General features: G+C 28.6%; 1 non-coding gene across 1 annotated transcript in view; it reads left to right on the forward strand.

Annotated features, from left to right (window-relative positions):
* Positions 1 to 12,113, forward strand: part of LOC107456241 (uncharacterized) — a 19,452-nt gene extending 7,339 nt beyond the window's left edge. The window contains exons 2-3 of the transcript XR_011638154.1: positions 8,440 to 8,595; positions 11,121 to 12,113. This is a non-coding gene — a transcript (uncharacterized protein). The remainder of the gene's footprint in view (positions 1 to 8,439; positions 8,596 to 11,120) is intronic.
* The last annotated feature ends 572 nt before the right edge of the window (positions 12,114 to 12,685 follow it).

Below are 12,685 nucleotides of genomic sequence, written 5' to 3' on the forward strand. Positions count from 1 at the left end.
GAGGTATATATATATAAACACTATCTAAAGGTAGTGATGTATTAATTTTATTTAGATATTGATGTAATAATTACAAACTTTTATCAAATTCAATTTAACCTATTAGCACTGACATCGAATTGTTTTAATACTATTTTGATTATTAAAAAAGAAACTGAAAAACTACTCCAATAATGTTTTTTTCTTAAAGCAATTTGTTTCATTTGGTAAAGTTGTAAAATTCATAAAATGATAAGCACACTGCAGAATTCCATTAAAACAGCACAATTTTTCTTCGAGGAAAAAAATCTCTTTACAAGTGCGTATATTAAAATATTTGCTGAATGCAAATCTATAAAGTCATCAAATAAAAAACAATATAACTTTTTTCATGATTTTTTAAGAAATTCATAAAAATGACTGACATATGAATATTTCAAATAAAAACTGATAAAAACGCTTATTACAAATGACTATTGATGTAATATTTCAAATACATTAATAATTAAGAAAATATTACATGCAATTATAATTATAAGCGTTCCAGGAAAGGCTAAATAACTTGTGCAATCCTTTATTCTAGCTTTAAAGTTCAATTTATGGTTAAAAATTCAGTTTAATTGGCGAGTCATACTTACTGTACTTTCATTAACACAAAGTATGTCTTCAGTTTCTTTCATATTCTGCAATAATTATTTTATTATTATTTAGTTTTCTTTACTTATTATTACTTCTTAGCAACATCCCTTTCATTCACCTTAAACTATAATTTTGTTTCTAAGGTTCTTTTTTTTTTGAACTAAAATTCAAACACGTATTTTCTGATAATAAACTTGTTATTTTATAATTTTGTTAGCTTAATTTTTTTGTAATGTCTAGAAAAACTTTCTTAAAGATTAGATTTTATTTATTCATGAAATACGGACTAAATTCTACAGTAAAAAAGTTGAAGCAAAGTATAAATAAGCTTTTCAACTCAAAAATAACAACAAAATATTTTGAATTTGATAATAAATAAATTTAATTATATTATTGTGAAAGTTATGTCTTTACGCCAAGAAAATTATCAATAATATGTAATATCAGTTAATCACCACACAAAAAAAGTAGGGTATGAACTATCAAAATATGGTAAAATTTACCATTCTTCATGCTCTTAGGGAACAACAAAAATTCGGTAACTTTTTACCGAAACCCTCTGGTGATGATTTCGGTAAAAATAACAATCAAATATGGTTATATAATTTTTGAAAAAATGTTTAGGTTTTATTAATCATAAATATGTTTTTTTAACCAGGAATCTGATTACCATACAAAGCGGTAATTTTTCTAGAATTTTTTTAACCTTCTAAGAATTGCAGTGTGTTAACTTTAAACTGATTTTTTTTTTCTGACGATTCTTCTTCTAACGATATAATTTTTTCTATTATTAGACACAAATGAAAATTATCTTCATAATGTGCAAAAACATTAAAAATCTAAATACAAATCCTCTTTCTAGTTGAGAAAGTATTTGCAACATCAATAATTTTTTTACCTTAAAGTTAATAGTTAAAAATCAAATTATGAATATTAGCTTTATAATTTACGAAAGGATTAGAAATATATTTAAACCATTTTTTTAGTTTGATTTAAATATTTTAGTTATAGGTAAGAGTAAGACAAATTCAGATTGTATTTTAATTTAGTTCCAAGGGAAAGAAGGATAAAGATAAGTTCCAGTTGAGGGACTGGAACGAGGTTCTTGCTGAGCAAGAAACGATTGAGGAAAACAGCTCTGCAGAGGCTCTGGATGAGCAATTGGATGAAAAGAATGCAGTGGATGAGGAAGTAGTTAAATATGTTGCGGAAGTGGTACAGAACAACACTGCAAATGAAGGAAATGCTGAAATTGATTATAAATTTCAGTTGAGAGATTGGAACGAAGTTCTTGACGAGCAGGAAATGGTTGAAAGAAGCAGAGCTGCAGAGGCTCTGGTTAAGAAATGGGATAATGAAACTGCAGTGGTTGAGGAAACTGCTAAATATGTTGAAGAAGTTTTAGAGAAAAACACTGCAGATGAAATTGATAATGAGTTCCAGTTAAGAGACTGGAACGATGTTCTTGCTGAGCAGAAAACTGTTGAAAACGACAGAGCTTCAGAGGCTCTTGATAAGAAATTGGATAAAAAAACTGAGGAAACTATAAGGAATGTTAAATTCGAAAAGTTCCCCTTAAAGATCAGAGATTATGTTATTATAGGACGGGCTGTACTTGACATCAAGAAGAATAGGCCTGTAAAACATGATTTCAATTTTATGGGAATTTCAACTGAACACTACAAACGGATGATGAGAGATTTCCAAAAGTGTGAAAGAGAGAAACGGAACAAAAGTTCCTTATTATAGATACGTTGAAAAGTTTTCCAAAAATTCCGATTATGACATTTAACCTATTTTGACTCTTACCCGATTTAGACACTCACTCGATTTTGACCCTTTCCCGATTGTGATACATAAGTGGTTTTGATACAAATAAAAAAAAACCTAGCACGTTGACAGGACATTATGTTTAATGTGCTGCATAAATATTTTCTCTGCGGACAATATTGTGGAGATTTTCCCGAATTTGACATTAAAAAAATGCTTAGCACATTGACAGGACATTGTGTTTAATGTGCTGCATAAAATATTTTCTCTGTGGTCAATATTGTGGAGATTTTCCTGATTTTGACGCCAAAAAACCCTAACACATTGACAGGACATGGTGTTCAATGTGCTTCATGAAATATTTTTCCGCTGTCGATCAATATTGTGAAGATTTTGAAAATGGTGACTAACCCAAAGACATTATAATTGTGTGGTTAAAAATTCTGGAATATGTATTCAATAAGCCAATACACCAGATATCACAATAGAAATTAACTCGTGAACAGGACATTTTGTTCATTGAGTTCGTAACTTCAATTATAGATCACGAAAATGTCTTTTTTTGTGATGATAATTTAAGATGAAAATTATGTTTCTTCATTTCTGTTGCTAATTTTAGACAGTGAGCCTCACAGCATGATAGCCAATTTTATGGCATGAATACTAATTGTATAAACATCATTGAATAAATAATAAATAGTCTTTTTTTTTCACAAAATGTTTAAATCATTATTCGATATATTAATAGAGATTGCATGTTGTTTCTTATGTGTGTTTATGCTAACAGACTATTCTTTATTCTCAACAATAGTAATTACAACAACTGCCATTAATATTAAATCTTAAAAAATTTTATTAATTACTACTCTATAACTTACTGGCTTACCGGACTACTCTATAACTTATTGGCACTTTTAAATATTCTAATAACTTATTATAATATCATAATACGAAAAGAAAAAAGAAAAATTAAAAATTATGCAGCAAAATAAAATGAATGAATTGAGTTGCTTTAGGTTAACTATTAAAACTAAATTTAAAATTACCATATGAAATACCATATTAAAATTACCAATTTGAAATGAGTTGTTGATTGTTAACTTTCAAAATTAAACTTAAAACGAACTATGTTGAATGATTTCAGAAATACAGATGAGAAATCTGGCAATTGGTTTAAAACATTAATGTCATTTATGACAATTATAAAAATCGTTTGTTTCTAGGGTAAATTTAATTAAAATTTATAAAGCTCAGTTAATTCACAAAAGGATAGGGTATGTTTTGAGCTTTATAGACTAATGTGAAAAACAACGTGAATAAAATTCAAAAATGGTGACAAGAAATGAAACAAGAACCATCCCCAGTGCTTAAGCACTTAACTACTAATTGCACTGAGAAGTGTCATTTGACGTCTTGCACACTCATATTTAGTGCTAGAAATAACATTTTGGTGTTTAGAGACTGAGGAAGGTTCTTGTTCAGAGCGTTAGAGAGCCGAAACTATAGTATGTCCATTTCTAAACTTGATTTGTGCTTTTATAATGCTTTTCCCTTTAACCAGCTAATTGTATTTAAAAAAAAAATGAAGAAATATTCGTAATTAAACATATAAATTATGCTTTTAAACTTGTATATTCAAGCAAAAATTAGGCTAAAAGTGTCAATGAAAAAAAATTCTGTAGCTTTAGGAACAAAACTAATTTCAGTTTCGAAATCACCACATCCGGATCAGGCAAGATCAAGTTATTTGTATAAACGCAACAAAAGATTTGTTATTCAGTGTAAATCAAAGTGCTGCTGAACTAACGAATGTTATATTCTTAATATTGCTGAGCAAACAAATATTTTGAGCAATGACCCATAACAATTTCTGTACTTCCAGAAACAAAATTGACAAATCGTTGCTGTCCCGATTAAAATTTAATAAGATAATGAAGAAAACACAAATGACTTTCTGGCGACTATCAATTTCATGGACATTAATATGACAAATTGGTCAACATAATCGAAAAATATCATTCGATAATATAGCGTGATACACAATCATTAGACGCAAAAGAAATTAATAAAATGTGATAATTCTATTGAGGGTACGAAAGAAAGTCTTACTTCTTCCTAAACACTGTTGAAACTTAATCCTCAGAATAAAATAATAGTAAAAATAATCCCCCCAAGTTCTATTGGAGATTAAAAAAAGTTCAGGTTTACGTGCGTCGAATATGTGATGAATTAAAATAACAGATGAATAGCAGTCTCATAAATTATTTATCAAAGATTGAAAAAGGCATTTGACAGCAATTTTCTAATTTCATTTCAATTTGCGCTGTCGTCTGATAGAATAGGATCTGCTTTGGAGTATTGAAAAAATACAAGTTATCTTAATTTGCTACCTGGATTTCCAAGGTCGTTTGAGTATCAATGCAATGGCATTTTGGATGAATTTTCAGGCTACTTGTTTTATTTTATTTTTTTCGATTTTGTTTTATTTTAAGCAATTAATTATATGGTGGTTTTTTTTAAAAAATATGATAACAAAACTGTTGATTAAATTTTAAAAGAGATTAATTACTATCCCTCCTCGAATTTTATGCTAATAAGATAAGAAAAGAAAAAATTACTCATAATTAAACTTAATATTCATTTAAAATGAAAAATATACAACAGATAAACAAAAAAACTGATTTTAAGCATTACTAGCACTTAAAATGTTTTAAATTTTTTATTTTCCGTAACCCTTTTTAAATATTTTTCGCAAAATACATTTCGGTGATACCCAGCCGAAATGGACCTTGCCATAATACATAATATTAATCTTATAAGTGATGAGAAAAAAAGAAACTGGTAGTAAATTTTTCTCCAAAATTCAACTTCTTTTTACCATTCAAATTATTTGTAACAGAAATCTTTAACAGAGATTCTTTATTAGAAATGTTTTTCTTTTTTATTACATTGATAAATCGGTGATTTTTCAAATTTAATTTCTTTCGAATTCACCAGTTTTTTAGTTTCCCCTTAGCGCTGGGAAGTTTAATATTGTAACTTTGTCAATTTCAAACACAAAATCAATACACACACTAACAACTCAAGAACAATATACTCACGATGTAAGCTTCTGAATTTGGTAAGTCGAGTATTTTGATAAGTGAAATTTTTAATCAGTACTGATATTCATTTTCGTGAAGAATTGTTGGGCAAATGAAGGAAATTTTGCTAACTATTATTAGTGGCCACTTGCAGCATTTTCTATTTAACAGTGGCCACCTTTAAAAATATGTGGCCTCTTTTTTTAGAATTAAAAATTCTAAACCATTAAAAAATTGTTGATATAAATAATGTTAATCAATTCTTTTAGAACATTTCACAAAATATAGTTAACATTACAAAAATAATTTCTAAAATAAAGAAAAGAAAATTAAAAAAAAAAAGAAAAGTATTTCTTAGAATATAATAAAACATTCAAAATAACTCCATAGTTATTCGAAATAATAATATGCACAAGAGGAGTATTTCCGACCTGACGATCTGGTGGCGATTGTTTAATCGCCATTTGCCATTAGTCGCCCAGTGGTCAGCAGCGATCGTTCATTTTGTCCTACATGGAATATTGTTTCAAATATTGAAAACAGAAATTGTTGCATGATGGATTATGTAAATTAAGAATTAAAGAAACTGTGAACTAGATTCTTCGAAAAGTCGGCAGACAAACGAATATTTAAATCTTAAGAGCTGAAGTGATTCGGAAGTAGCTCTACTGATTCTAGCTCAAAGAAAACAAACAATGACTAAATATATAGAGAGAGAGCCGTGGTGGCTCAAGGGATAGAGCGTTCTCCATCCAGGGAGGTGAACCGGGTTCGAATCCCAGCGATGGACGGTCGATACGAATTACGCACCCCGCTCGCACCGATCACAGTCCTGGCTTAAAATATCCTCAGTGGTAGACGGATCATGGGTTAGAGTCCTTTGCCGTCAGGCTGATGAGGGAGGTCTTCGGGGTGTTCCTCTCCATGAAACGCAATTGCGGGTAAGTTCCATCAAAAAGTCTTCCTCGAAGGCAATTTCTGCCAATACATGATCCAGAAGTTCCCTTCTCTTCTGGATTGGGATCAAAATTACAGGATTTAGAGTTGAAGATAAGTAGTAGTAAACTGAATATTCGGTCGGCTGTTCAACGACGGTTATAAAATATATATAATATATATAAAGAAAATATAAATGTATTGCAAACATTTACAATTTTTATAGGGATTGGTCTTAAAGTTAGACATCTAATTTTCTGCTACTTGCGTGCTATAAAATAATTAACTCTAAAAGTATCTTATTGTGTTTCCCTTCAAACACTAAAAAAAATAATAATAATAATTGTGTCACGATTTTAAATTACTAATTTGAATTTCTACGCAAAGCATAAAACTGGTCTTTGTCATATGCTAATCGTAATTTTTTCGAATTATATAACTATTTTAAAAGTTCTTCATAAATGCACATGTTTTGAAAGAATTAAAATGGAAAATATTGATTTTTATTTATTTCGGGTGAGTTCCACCACTCGAAACTCTTGGAGCCCACTCCAAAGTTCTTGAACTTTTGAGAAGTTTATCGTTTTACGATTAACGATTGTTAATCGTTTGACGGTTGAATTTTCGAATGATTCGATTCTTTATTTTTGCGTGACGTCATTACTTTTTATTTAACAACTAGCTGAAAACCTGTTCTTCGTAAGGGGTAAAAAAAAAAAAANAAAAAAAAAAAAAAAAAAAAAAAAAAAAAAAGAATCAATAAATCAGTACTGAACAACACAACAAATCATGCACAAAACTGAATGACAAATACCGAAACAAAAATAAAGCTAAAATAATTCCAAAGTTTGTCTTATTATTATTCGTTGCCCTTCTCGGATGCTTTACGTTTTTAGACTAAGCAAAACACGTACTTAGTCATTCATCCTATCAAAATAAAGATGAAATTTATTAGGTATCATCTGGCAAATTGCTGTTGAAAGCATAGCTATTAACAAAATTAACACGTAATTTCAAGCAATCTTAGAAATGCTATGCTACACCGATTATCTTGATCATTCTGATAACCTAGCATAACGAATAAAAAAAATTTATTATAGAACGTGCAATAAGCAACCTTTTTAATAGAGCTATAAGCTAGCAAACATTGAATGTTATCTTCAAAATTGTTGACAAAACTGAATCTTTTATAGTTTACTTTTTATGGTTTCCTCTAAACCAATGAGAAAATTCCATTTTTCAAATGTCGCTGGATAAAAAATAAAATTAACAATTCGAAAATCGGGCTTAGCAATTTGTTTACCTTCATGCTGAATGTCGTATTTTTAGAACCAACGGTTCCGGTATATAGACACATACACACAAATTATTTATTCTATTACATGTAAATATAATTCTTTTATCAATGCTTGAAATATTTCTAACAGAAAATTAAACCTTAATATAAAGAAGTTAAAATCTTAAAGAATAATAAAATACAATTTACAATTTTTTATAACTTTACTTTCCTATTGATTGTAGTTTGATCATTCTATATAAAATGCCCCAATCAAATTTTTAATTTCTAAATTTCATATAAATTTTTATTTCCGAAATGAAATTTATCTAACATAAAATATTTCCAAAATAGCATTCAGTGTCATTCTTTTTGATTCTTAATAATTAACGTAACACTGCACAAAAAGTTTTTCATTTTAATTTTAACACTCGTTTATCATATTAAACAAGGGAAATATAAAAAAAATGTAATCTTGAATTTTTACCTCGGAAAATCCTTTAAAGTGACAAAAATCTCGAAACTCCATGCAATGAAAATACGTTTATAATATTTTAAACATACATTATATTTTTACTGCATAGTAAAAGATATTACATTTTTACTGCAAATAAATATTTAAACAAAAATTATAAACTACTACTAACAAATAGGGACCCCCGCTGTACGCTGTAGTGCCGCCTATACTTCTATTATCTTTATGCACAGTTTTATTAAAATGTGACAAAAATTATTAGCTTACTTTCTTATTTGTAGGTTCTAAATGATCTTGAAAGTGTATTTCACTCAACTTATACATGGACTGAACTAGATGATGGAACACCAAAATATTTCGATGAAGATATTAATATTTCATCGACATTCGTTAAAACAAGGAACTTTCAAGAATATCATGACAAAACAAACTATCATGTATGTACTATTACCATTTTAAATAATCAAAAAATATTTATTCTAAGAATCCAATAGAACAATCTGAAATGCAGCTTGCACATTTCATCCTATATCCTATATAATTTTGATAGGACAGGATAAACCAAACGATTAAATAATGTATATAAAATACTTTTTCAGAGAAGACGATATATTTCAATGAAATTTGACATAGTGGACGTAATTACTATTAACCAAATGTGTTAATATTAATTTTGGAAATAAATACCAAATACGAGAATTAAACTCTGTGTAAAAATGACTTAAGATAGATTTAAATATCATGTTATAAAACTTAAAAATAAAAACTTATCAATTAATATGCTAAAAATAGGAAAAAATAAATCGTTTGAAATTAATTTTTCTTGTAGAACTTTCTTGTATTTAAAAAGCTTTATACTTACTTTTTTTTCTGGTAAAAAACAATTTTTATTTTTTGAGTCATTAACGTTAAGATAGGTATTAAAAATAGAAGGAAAGAGAAGGGTTTTATTTTATAATTATTCTTATGGAATGAACTAAGAATGATGTCTTCACAAAAATGTTATCTTAGCAAAATTTAGAAATTAATTCGCATAAATTTTTATGTCTATAATAATTCTTAAAACGCTTAACTAATTTCGTTTTTATTATTATAGCTTTTTAAATAGATATTTATTACTGTGATTTTAGGTTATCTTTATAAATATGCAATCTGATCAAAATCTAGAAAACTCAAAGCCAATGATTCGTGTTAATTGTTTTCATTCTTATAATCGTGTTAATTTTTTCTTTCATTTATTCTTAAATAATTTTTTTGAAATAGATTTATTTTATCAGAACTTTTGAAACAGATATTTATCATCAAATTTTTTTAAGTATATTTTTTAAAAAAATTATGTTGCTTTATAATCCTAAAAATAAGCTGCATTGAAGGCCATAATAAGTACGGTTACATGTTTTTTCTTATTAAACTTAATTAATTTTTGTTCTATAGTTTAAATTTCTTTAATATACCTGAAAACTCATTACACTGTAAGAATGAAAACCTGAAGTATTATTAAAAAATCTCCAGGCAACTGAGATTCCATAAACTTTTCTAGTAAATTTACTTTATTTAACTTAGAAAACATAGTATGTGTACTAAGTTTAATGTAGTAACGCTTCTAGAAAAGTGTATAGAATCTTTTTCCTAGAAATTTTCTAGTAAGATGACAGATTTTTTTTTAACAATCTAGTTAAAATAGGGGATATGTAGAAACATGTCTAAAGATCGTTAATGGAGCAATGATGATTCTTCAGCACAATTACCATCCCCCCCGCCCGCATCAAAATTAACTATTCGAGAATCAATCGTCTTCTTACAGTGTATGGACTATATTTTCGTACCATTAGGGTAAATGCGCTATGCAGATTTACATTTTACATCTTGCAGATTTATATTTAAGCTTCATCTCCTGTGCATTGAAGACTAAAAGTAAAAGATAAACATTTTATAGTATATTTAGGTAAATAATGTGAGTAAGCGTACGATTATTCAATGCCGACTGGTATTAGTTTCAGAAGGATGTCCTGTTCTAAGACAAAAAACGTTAAAAAAGGAAGAAGAAAAAAACGAGTTCTTCTTTCTTCTAAAAAAAGAATCTTTTTGACGTACACAAACACAAATGTTGTTCTATAATGCCCGGCCTCATGCTTTTTCACTTTCACTCATCCTTCCATCCACCCTCAGATTTTCACTGATTCCTTTAATTCGAACAACGTTATTTTTTCTTTTAATAATAATACAGTTTCTTAATTTGAATCATTATTACTTTTAAAAAAAATCACTCAAGGTATGCGACACCATTCCTGTGTAGAAAAAAAAACTCATGCTAAAGTATAAATTTTGTAATCTCTTTACTGCACAAGTCGTTACTTTTGAACGTAGAATAATTTTTTTAAAGTAAAATTTGAGATCCAAGTTAGATCAAGTTTAATTATTCAACTTTAACGAAGTTATAGTTTTTACTCTAATGCTAGAGCATAAAGAAGATGGCAAATTTCTTTATTAATGCGAGTTAAAATGGCAACACTTTGGCCATAGCGCTTTTAGCGCCCCGGTATGGTAAAAAGCTTAACTTCTAATTAGAATGATGTGCTTATGGTTTTCTTTTATTATGTTTAATTGAATTTTGGTACTTCATTGTAATCGTTTCATTATTAGTTTTATTTTAATTCAATTAAATTCTCAACTGTTTATTCTTTAAGAATGTCGTGTATTAATGAACAAAAAATTGCATTTTGCAACAAAAAGAAAATTATTTTTTTATTTTAAATACTTTTTTTTCTCTTCATTTTCCTTGTAGTTAAAATTTAATTCAATGTTTTATAAAATGCATATTATGAATCACATACACCATTACTCCTTATAAACTAAAGAATAAGTTCCTAAAAGCGCTGTAATTGTAGATTTCTTTATTTTATTTTCTCGTTTCATGGAAGATTTTATAATCTGACAGAAACACCTTTTTCACTTATAGTAGAACTAAAATCTAAAATAAAGAATTTGAATTTAGTTATACCCTTGAACCGTCATCTTCAGCAAACATTCAGGATACATCCAAAAATTCCATGTCCGGAAACACGGAGTCAAGCAGTGTGGATTCACGATTTCAGTGTTACCACAGGACTTTTCCAGAATCTGTAACAGCTGATTACAGTGATTTCGATACTGTTGAACCAACTGTTGCAATATTCAAGAAAGCACGACGAGGCAGAAGACCATCGAAGAGAAAAGTGACCTACCATCAGTGTTCCCATGCCGGGTGTACAAAGACTTACACAAAGAGTTCACACTTGAAAGCTCATGTGAGGACACATACTGGCGAGAAGCCCTATGCCTGCTCGTGGCGTGGATGTGATTGGAAATTTGCTCGTTCTGACGAGCTCACCAGGCACTTTAGAAAACATACCGGAGACCGACCTTTCAAGTGTGCGAACTGCGAGAAAGCTTTCTCGAGATCTGATCACTTAGCTCTACATCTGAAACGTCACATGGAAATACTTTAATTAATAAGAATTTCAAGATGCGGATTATTTCCCAAATGTCAAAAAATAAGCCGATGATTTGATAAATCAAGTAAAGAAAAACCGAAGGAGATCTAGGAAATCTACGGATTCTGCTTGGGAAGCCAGTTGTTTATTCCCATCGAATTTTGAAATTTGTCACTGTTTTCATCAACAGATGGCGCTATTTAATAAGAAAATTTTTAAATGAATGTTTTCAAACAACCACTATTAGTATCATAACGTGGTGTATTCTGAAGCCCGTGTAAATGTCATATTTATATTAAATGAACAAAACTTTAAAAAAATGCGTGCTGAAAATAAAAATAAAAACCTTTTTAGCTCACTTCTTGCCATACATAATTTCCGGACATTTTTGCTGTAACTCTTCATCATCATTCATTCTTCCTTAATTTTCACAAATCTTTTTTTTTAATCCATTAACAATGTAATAAAAATATTTATATGTCTACTCGTACGTCTGTTTCTTACGTGTTTACGTCTTATCTTTTCCGAAGTTTGAATAGTAACAAAAAAATAACATCAATTTTACCTTACCAACAACATTTACCTTAGCAATGTTGAAATAAAAGTTTTTAGTTGTGACGTTAGACTTATAATGGGAACATACAGCAAACAGAATTGCATATTGTGCCAGTTTTGGTAACTACAAAAAGAAAAAAAACTGTAGTTGGCAAAAGTACCTATGCAAACAAAGCATTTCACTCTTCTAAAGAAGTTAAAATTAGTTTACTATGATTCACTTAAAACCAGAACTCAAATATTTCATAGAATGGTTTTTTAACATCCATTTTTGTATTACAACACGGATGAATTTCAAAATAAAAACATTAAGTAGTCGAAGTCGATCTAAGATGTTTTCTAAACACTGTTTTAATGTGCAATATCGTAATTAAGTTTGGATTATAGTAAATCGGTTAAGAAAATGCACGGTAGCTTCTTAATAATTTCGTTTTTTCATGTATAATTTATATAAATAACAATAATATGAGGACTTCTTCGACATCGCAAGTAAATTCAG

This window comes from Parasteatoda tepidariorum, chromosome 1, assembly GCF_043381705.1.
Source record: "Parasteatoda tepidariorum isolate YZ-2023 chromosome 1, CAS_Ptep_4.0, whole genome shotgun sequence".
In the NCBI taxonomy this organism is placed as follows: Eukaryota; Metazoa; Arthropoda; class Arachnida; order Araneae; family Theridiidae; genus Parasteatoda; species Parasteatoda tepidariorum.